At 40.4% G+C, this 9884-nt stretch overlaps 1 protein-coding gene across 4 annotated transcripts in view; it reads right to left on the reverse strand.

Moving 5' to 3' along the window:
- The window catches only part of LOC100882696 (nucleolysin TIAR), a 654466-nt gene extending 651556 nt beyond the window's left edge, over window positions 1-2910 (reverse strand). For 3 of the 4 annotated variants that reach the window (XM_076532252.1, XM_076532250.1, XM_076532251.1), the window contains exon 1: window positions 151-2910. The gene's annotated coding sequence lies outside the window, so the exon portion shown is untranslated. The remainder of the gene's footprint in view (window positions 1-150) is intronic. The other variant, XM_076532254.1, reaches the window with a different exon arrangement.
- Window positions 2911-9884: the final 6974 nt, after the last annotated feature.

The raw sequence follows: 9884 nt of genomic DNA on the forward strand, positions 1-9884 counted from the left end.
AGCGGTAGTAGTAGTAGTAGTAGTAGTAGTAATAGTAGTAGTAGAGGTTAGAAGTAGTGGTAGTGGTATTGGTAGTAGTAATAGTAGTAGGGTTAGTACTATATGTGTCGAAGTGAAGCAACTAATGTATGTTTAGTAATTTACTATTACCTGCACTCCTGCCCCAGCCCCTGGTGCTGGGGGTGGGCGTAGGGGGCGGCTCGGACGGAGGTGGTGGACGCCACCCTCGCTACCCTCAGCGATAGACCGCCCCGCTGACTGGTAAGCTGGACCGAAGCTGGCTGGTGATCGCTATGCACGCAGCAACAGGCACGGCAACCAATCGGTTGTTGCTGACTCGGTATAGCCTGGAGGTGATGAGTTAAGGGGCCCCTGGGCCCCGTGGAGGAGGGAGAACACGGGTACACCCCAACAAGGCAGCCCACCACCGCAGCCCCGGGGCCCGGTGCACTTGGTGCCAAGGCGCCTGTGGACGAGGCCACCCCAACCTCGCTGGCCCTTCTGCAACCACTGCACCACTGCACCCACCCTCCTTGTTGAGGGGTCTGATACGGCCTACTGACGCCGAGCGTTGACCTGGACTGGACCACCTCCACCTGGGCCTCTTTATGTTCACGATCCCCTGCGGGCGGGATTTTGCTGCTTTGCAGCTCTCCTAGGGTATCCAATTCCAACCGCGTTTTTTAATTATCGTTAATCTTCACCAGTAGCTCGTTTCGTTGACCGATGTATCGGTAAAAACCTTCAGGCGCTTCACTTCGACTTGCTTTCTTCTTCGCTTCCTCGATCGCTCACTCACTGTGTCGATGTCTTCGCGAATACGACTATCAAAGTCAATGGACGTTCGGTTTGTTTATGCAAATAGGATTATCAAATTCAACAGACGTTTACACGTAACTTGTCGATAAAATCACCTGATTCGTTGTATGAATTCACTATTACTCCTTGGAACCGTGTAGACGCGTTTCTCGTAGGACGTTAAGGACCAGTGGACAAACGCTCGACTACGATCGCTATAATCAGTCTTGTTGTGTTTTAATGCGCTTTTAATCGCTCTAAAACGCAGGTGTAAGAAAGGATTGCTTTATGGTAATCTCCTTCGGAACGTGTCGAAGACCCTTGGCGTGGGTGATGCACACTCATAACCACGTGGTCGACTTCGGTAGCCTCGTACGTCTGCTCCCTTAGATCAACGCTGCAAACACGACTGGCATGGTTAACTTCTTGATACACCTGACGGAAAGTTTCTTTTCGATGCGGAGAACTGTGAAACGAGTTTCAGCTGATGTCGGTAGTATCAAATATTAAAAACGCGATGCCGGGTATGCCGGTTCAACAAGTACACAATTGATTGCTCTCCTGTTTCTTCCTTCCGGTAGCCGTGTTTATCGACTGGCGATGTTTGTGTTGAACTGTCAGCAATATTTTCTCGCCAAGTCGACGTACTTTCGATCAAGCCTGCAGTGGTCAAAAATCGTACCAGCTCAGCACTTCCGCCGTTAATTCGGAGTCTGCAGAAATACTGTTCCTATTCCCAACGGATATCACGATTCGCGCGCACAACTATACAGAACACGTTCCCTAACGAATCACACGATAATCGCGACAACGCACCGTCACTGTCAAAATGGCATCTCTGTTTAAACTCCTGTTTAACACTGCTCCGTTGCCTCCAACGCGACAAACCGTGTCTCAGTAACCAACAACTTCAACAGTCATCGTCACATCCGTATCCTGCGTACCAGAAACAACCTCGATATTTTATCCTGGCGTGTTTCCCCAGTCAGGAGGTCCTCGCGATCCTGTTGAATGAGGACGAAGACGCGACGGGCGGAAAAAGAGGGAACCTAACCCGTAATGTTGGAAGGTCGCTCGCCGACTGACTAGCACTTCCGTTCAGGCTGTTGTGCGATTCAGAGTGGGGGATGCTTCGTTGGGTTGTTGTGTGTAGGGGCTGGTGGCGGTGGGTAGACTCGTTGGTTGGTTGGCCGGGGTGGTTGTGTGTGCTCGGCTCGTGCTGTGCGCGGGAAACCAGGGGGCTTCGAGCCTCTACAAGCGACCCGGCAAAATAGCCACCAGTTTCACGTGGCTCGCACTACCTTCGGCTCCAACTACTTTCCTTCACTTTTGCTAGGCGTCGATATCTCTTGCCGGACCTTCTGCGCCTGAGATTCTCCAGCTAACAGTGGTGCAACTACTTAGGCCGTATATTCCCGAGTGAGTCCAGACCAAGTATCTCGTCCACTCGTTACACCGCGATGGTCACTCGCAGACTCAAACTCGTAATCAGGAACAATCCTTCCGTGCTCCAGGAATAACACTAAGAAACGACGGAACAAACACGCACTCCGGTACAGTGGATCCGAACACTTCACCAATAAAACAAGCAGAAAGTACGCGGACTCTGCAGAAACTTGAGCGAAACAGCCGCCGTCGGATAGTAGCACAAACTCACGGGTCACAGGGTTCCTCCGGATCGCTGGTGCACGTGCTCGACCGGGTCCTCCTTTCTCGGACACCCAAGTAAACACACTGAACTACGCACTGTTACACCATTCACAATCTACCGGCACTCGCGCGTTCGGCTCGAAATGATCCCGCTGGATCGAGATCGCGACGGGCAACGACGTAAAAACGAACGAATCGGTCCGTCAGCGTGCTCAGGTTGTACGCGTGCGTCACCGTACCCGCTTGTTGTGTTTACGAAGCACGGCTCTGTGTGTATGTGTGTGTGTTGGTTGTTGCGGTCGGGCGGGCTAGGGGGTGAGGACCAAGAGGGGAGCCGTATCCTCGGCACGAGGACACCGAAGAACCGTAGGAAAAGATGGACAAACGGGGAGAGACGATGATGCCTAGTGGCCTAGTGCGTGGCTATGGATTTGCTGGAGCGCTGTGTGACCTGCACGTAGGTAGGTAGCGTGGAGACAAGAACCGTGTATCGCAATGTATCGCGGTGGTGGCGACGACGACGACGACGTCGGCGGCGGCGGCGGCGGCAACGGCGGTGGTAAATGGAGGGGTGGCCTGCCGACGATGGAGGGGGCGAGTGGGTGGATGGAGGGAGTCTGACTCGTTCCTTCGTTCCCTCGAGGTGGTGGAAGAGAGGGTAGATCGGACGTTTGGGAGACCGAGGGCGCGCAAAGCGCCGTTGCTCGGGGGTTGGAAACGGCTGCGAGTGGAACTGGCTCTCCGTATTGTTTCACCTGCAGCGATTTTTAATTATAATATTTTACTTTTTTTTTTATTTCTCTATGATTTCTAACTAATTCAATAATAACTATAGACTGACCATTGTTCGTTAATGACGATCCGATCGGGGTTTGCGTTCATGTTCCGGCAGTGAGTGGTACGGTTGATTAATTTTCATTCTTTCCGTCAATGTTCAATGCAGGATAATGAGTATTGTGAACGGTGAATATTAGTGATCCTTCGATAGAAATTAGTGAGGATGTTCAAGAATCTGCGATTTTTTATGGATTTTATGTTTAGAAGTGAATTTTTATGAAATGTATTTAGACGTACACGTATAATTTTCAGATTTGTTTGACCTTGATTGTAATAAATATTTCCACATCCCTGTTAAATTTCTAGTTATATTCAAATTTTGAGTGATCTTAATTCTCAGCTTCCGATGTTGCGACTCTATTTGCAACGTGTCACATTTTAATTTGACGCAATTATTGCTTCAAATTTTCTATTTTCCAACAGCAGCTGACAAGGGAGTAACGATCCGTGTTGTGTGTTTAATTTCAAAGTTTATGGGAATTTCCTAAGTTAATCTCCTTAGCTAGAACGGCTGAGAAAACTGAAAATAAAAAGATCGAATTATATTTTTATCCTTTCACGGAGCAAATTAATTTGTTCCCCGTCTTCGTTAGTTGACTACGAGGCGGGAATAACCAAAGCCCTGCGGTTAGCGAAGCATCGATCGGTACCCGTCATTTTTGTCCACTTTGTCGCGCGTGTTAATTAAAAATTGCTCGCGGTCATTGTCGTGGAAGAAATCACGCAGGTCCCTGTAATTAAATCCGCGATGAATTCTCGTCAATCGACTATCAAGCAATCATCGACGCCCAATCATTCAACGGCACGCGAACACTCTGTGATTTGAACATTTCCCATTTTCGATTGCGCTTGTCGGATCGGCACGAATTTATTAAATATTTCCTATATTGACAACTGTCAGATTGACGCTGTCGAAGTACAATTAGGTAAAACAAACGTGATCGTTCGACATTTCACGATGGAATTAATCAAATTTTATTTGTTTCTGTTTCATCGATAGTATTCGTTTAGCAGATTTCGACGAAGCTATGTTACTATTCGTTCTTTCGAGCTACATTCTGGTAAAGAGAAAAGTTGAATCTCGAATGTTTAATTTTAGATCACATAAATTGCAAAAGTCATTTAATTATCTCTCTGAATATGATAATGAGAATCGTAGTTATGAAATACAGTTAATTAAGTCACCTGCTTAAATGGGCAAGTAAGAAACTCAGTTTTCATTAAGGTCTCCGAAATCTTCCATTAAATAACATTAATTAAATAATTTCAGAAATCTTCAAGAAATTTGAAACAAGAGATCGAAAATTTTGTGAAGTATAAAAGCATTCTTTTTGTAAATTTTAATGAATAAACTTTCCTTTAAAAGACTCGGTTACTTTATTAAGATGCTAAATGCCTCAGTTTACAGGAACGATTATTTTGTATTACGGAGTAAATACAATTTCTTCCATTCAACGCCCTTTTACCTTCATTAATTATGTTCAGCAGAAAATACATGCTCGCCTTGCAGGAAACTGTAATCGGTTAATCCTAAATAACATTAAAAGTTAATCAAGTTTCGAGGCAGCTCACGTTCTACCAAGGTGCAAGCAAACTATGTATTATCACGTCGTCAATTTATTTCTAGGGCAAACTTCTAAACTGTAGCATTACTGTTCGTAAGTGTCCATAAACCGAAAGAGTTACTCCTTTCGAACTCATAAATGCTTTACGATCATGGCATCCCATATCCAATGTCATAATGAACTCAAGTCAATGCTCTTCTTGATCGCTCACCTGTCTTTCGTATGTTCGATAATAGGTTAATTTAACTGTTTATTGTAACGTATGAATGAAATGTTGGAAATTTTATCAAATTCTGAGATGGTCTTTTTTGGAGAAATATGAGAGGGACGCCATTTTTAGTATTCATAGAACAACTCGAGAATGGTTTTGAAAGAAATAAAATTATACTGGGTCTGTTCCAAGGAGAATTGCTTACAACACCGTAAAAATATTGTGGAACTAATTTTGTCAAGTAATTGTACGAAATAAAAACACGTGAACATCGTATGAAAATTCGAAATTTTTTCATTTATGATTTATTACCTTACATTTCTTTTTAATTCAAATATTTATATTTTTCTGATTCAAAAATTTACAAACTTGAATTTTTTTAATTTAAAAACTCGTACACTTACTCCCGAAATTTTCAAATTGACAAACTTTCAAATTTACAAATTTTCTAACGTTCAAATTTGCGAATGTAAAAACTGTGAACGCCACTTGATATTTGAATATTTTGAAATTTTGAAATTCGTAAGCTTGCAACCTTCTGAGTTTCTAAATTCAGAAATTTTTTAAATTAAATAATTTACGTGCTAAAACAGTAAATTAAAAAATTGCAAATTTCGAGGCACTATAATAAAATTTTATTATATTATTACTACTATTTGTACTGGTTATTATTATTATTAGCTTCCAACATATTTTTAGCTATCTTAGCTAAAATCTTAAAATATTTTATCTAGAATACAGTTAAATCTTCCACAACAAAAAAGGGATCTTTGATCTTTTTTAAAAATTTACTTTCTGCAATTTTCTATCTTTAAAAGGATCACAGCACTTGTTTCGCACAAAGCTTAACCGTCTACGTAATTCTTTGTAATATTAAAAGAAGTCCCTTTTCTGCTTGTAAAACTTGTCCATAAAATGTTCTTGGTTAAACATCCAAAGCTAAAAGAATCTAAAAGTTATTAAAAGTTCTCTGTCCGACGATCAAAGTCTTACAACTTCAAAATTGTTTCTTTACTACATTAAAATTTGATCAGTTTTCCATTTCTTCTATAAAATTTCAAGAATGGTACATTATCTCTGTTTAATTAATAATTAATAAATTATTTTTGTCTGAAACACTAGTTTTCTTGTCTTACATATAATACAAACGTATAAACATTATTATAATCATTCCACATATATACTGTACATATTTTTTTATATTTTAATAGGTGCATAATAAAATTACACAGAGTGTTGTACACAAATGAGTCAAATTTTTCACTCACAATTTTGTTAAATATTTAAATATTCAAGTAACACATACATACATAATTTTAATTTTTAATTTTTTTTTAATTATACCCAGTCACAATTTCACCTAGTTAAAGTACATAATATATCTACAAATACATAGATAAATATACTCCACAAGTAACGAATGTTCAAATAAATCCGAATAACGTCCACAATGATATTAAAGTCATAATAACATACAGTACGTAATTTTCCCATTCGATCATAGATCTTCTATATATCTTTCATCTACCCTTTTTCTTTTCCCTCCGCCATAAATGTATTTATCCTCGTCCGATGCTTCCACAAGAGTGGTCGATGTTTCCCGCAGGACAAACAGCATCTAGCAGCCACGACAGACACGACTCGCACTTTGCGTTCGGTAAATTTCGTATTTTCACGGCTAATGACTGAGGAACGAAACGGTAATGTATTCCACGCGGAACATCTACTATGCGCTTACCATTAGCATTTGTAATGCGTGCCTACCCCTAACCCTTGCCCGCGAGCGTTGATGCTCGGTGTAAACCCATCAACGGTGCCATTTGTAGCACCGCACAGTCTACGTATGTGTAGACAAAAGGGACTATTAGTCTGGGCAACAACACATATGCACGAACAATGATACTTAGATATTAAGTACATGTTATATGGGTCGTAGGTGACACGAGTAACGTGCCTTTTACCTGCTTCCACAAACGTTTTCGGACACTTTGTTTTTCATAGTTGCGGATATGGTTTGTTCCGGCGAGACGCGAGGGAAATATGGTTACACTGAATTGGATTACTAGGTTTCTATAACTTTCTTGATGATACTAGGGACTATTTATATTAAGCTAAATGTATGGAAAGAACGTTTTCATATATCTCGATTCGTAAAATAAAAATTTTTTAAATACCAATTTAAAATGGTATTTCCAAATTTCTAGGTGTTCAAATTTCTGAGTTTACAAGTTCTTCAAATTGGATGTACGAATCCTGAGATTTTTGTATAGCAAGATCCTCAAATTTGAAGCCTCCCAAATACAAGAATCTCCAGGTTCAGAGACCTTGAAATGTCTAACTCTCCTAGGTCCTAGGTCTCCAAATTCCTAGTCCTCCAATTCCAAAAATTTCGAGGCGTTCAAATCCCTGAATTTCCATATCTACAAATTCCCAAATCTCCAGAGATCCTGAGATTCAGAAGTATCCGCGCCTCCAAATTACTACGTCCTCAAATTCCTTGCTTCACAAATCCCAAAACTGGCAAATCCCAATATCTCAAATTTATGAATTATTAAATTTTCAAATCTTACTCTAAAAATTGTACAAATCAAATTTTCAAGTCGACAATCTTGCAGCTCCCCAAAGTCCAAATTTCTAAATCCCCAAATTCAGAATTTCTAAATTTCCAAATCCTTATCACAACAGCATAAATACACAAATTCTCAAATTCCCTCCCTCCCAAATGCTAAAAAATTTCTAAACTAAAAACGTGACTGACTTTTCAAATTTTAATATTTCACTACTTTAGTACATTAATCAATTAATTACAATAGTAATGACGAGCAAACAATTCTTCTCAAGAACATACTTTTTAAAATTCAGAATAATTAGTGTTCTTTTATGACGGCGTCGAGAAACGTCAACATCAAATACGATACTAAAGTTGACAGCAGCCTTTCATAGCTTGTAAAAGTCTGAAATTTAGGCATTTTTCAGTCGGTTGCTACGAAAAGCTACGCTAACCAGTGAAAATTAGATACGCCATTAAAAAGCTTTCACACGTCACTCGAACATAGCACGTCGTTACTGTCGCTTGTCGTAGTTTCTCTGTGACGTCGTTCAAACCCATAATGATTCTTATTTATTCCTGTTGAGCTATGATACCGTACGATACATTGGCATCTGCTGAACATTTCACGAGATATTTAAGTTTTATTAACTTGTAAAAATTTTTGCAAACTTACATTTATAACGTCAGAAAAGGATGAGTATCCTCATCAAATCAGGTCCTCACAAATTTTCATACAAGAAAGCAATGTGAGTTTTGTTAGGTTAGGTTAAATTAAATTTGTTATTGAAATTAAATTATGGAGCTCTTTTGTAAAATAACTACGATCAATCATGACTGATATTTTCTTTTAATAAAATATTGACTGAGTCGATCATAGTTTCAATGCTCTCTAAATATTTTGAAAGTCCTAGAGATCGAACTGCATTCATACAGGTCTTCATTCAGCTTACAGTAACTTAGTAATTGAAAATTTGATCTAAACTTCATATAATAATTGAAAAATTGCAAATATACTTGTGTTTCATATAATTAGAAGAATGAGTACTTCATGGAACTATTATGATCTATTGTCAAGCATTGTGAACACGTGTCATCCAAGCGTTTAACAAGCCTTTAAAATTGTTAACCTCTATTTCCCCTTTCCCGCAATCCATCAAAAGTTTAACCTCCCTTACAATATCGCGACGCACTCGTGACGCACCCTGTTCACACATGACAAACTACATATCTTCATCAAAATTGAATTTTGGTTTCAATCCTAATTATAACCAAGGTTGAATGCAGAACCTAACTCTTAAGTTTACTTGTCTTCACGTTGTAGCAATAATTATTTAAGAACTGCTATTAATATTGCCTATTATTATACCTATTTAGCAATTACCTGAAATATTGTAGGTTAAGGGGTTAAGTCGGTTTCAGTTCCTAGTCACGGTTTCCGCAGTGGGTCTGAATCGCGAATCAGCAGGTCGCGTGTCCCCGTAAAGACTCAGTTTAGCTGGAAAATTGCGGCCGGACTCGTGTTTTACGCGCAATCGATGCGAATTTTCCTGTTTCGCCGGAACGACAACTTGCTACGTTCGTACAAACGAACTTGCGGATACCAGAGAAGGAAAAGGATGAGGGGTATGGGGACACACGTGGACGGAGCCCTCTGTCACGTACGAGTACGATGTGGGATAGCTCTGTACGATATGCAGCCATTTGCATACATATAGGGTCATTATAAATATACCGACTCCCTATATCCCTGTCTCTCCATCGTCCGGCCCATCAGGAGCAGAGTCGCTCGCAAACTGTCCGATGGCCCCGCTTATCCGTTATTGCGCTCGCCGCCTTCGCAGTCACCACCATCATCGGTTCAGCCTGTTTTCGAGTCTCAACGGACATTTCGGACCCGAACAAGCGTTTTTCACGCAGATTAAAACCGTTTCGGGGAGGAAGAGTTAAGCGACACCATCAACGGATTATGGGAAATGTAAAACAATGCCGCGGCTAACAAGCTTTGTCGCTTTTTAAGCAGGTACTCGATTATAAATCCAACGTATGCGACGAACATTTTAGATCATTATAACTCTAGAATTTCTGTGACCTTAATATATGTTCCGAAGGACGTCGTTTTGAACAACTTTTATATGTACGTAATGTCAATCATCATTAAAAATATTTTTAATGTGACAATTATTTGCAGGAAGACATAAGCTTCACCGATTGCAATGACCTTGAAATATGTTCTCAAGGACATTATTTTGAACATATTTCCTCTATACAAATA

The sequence above is a fragment of the Megachile rotundata genome, chromosome 5, assembly GCF_050947335.1.
Source record: "Megachile rotundata isolate GNS110a chromosome 5, iyMegRotu1, whole genome shotgun sequence".
Taxonomy (NCBI): Eukaryota; Metazoa; Arthropoda; class Insecta; order Hymenoptera; family Megachilidae; genus Megachile; species Megachile rotundata.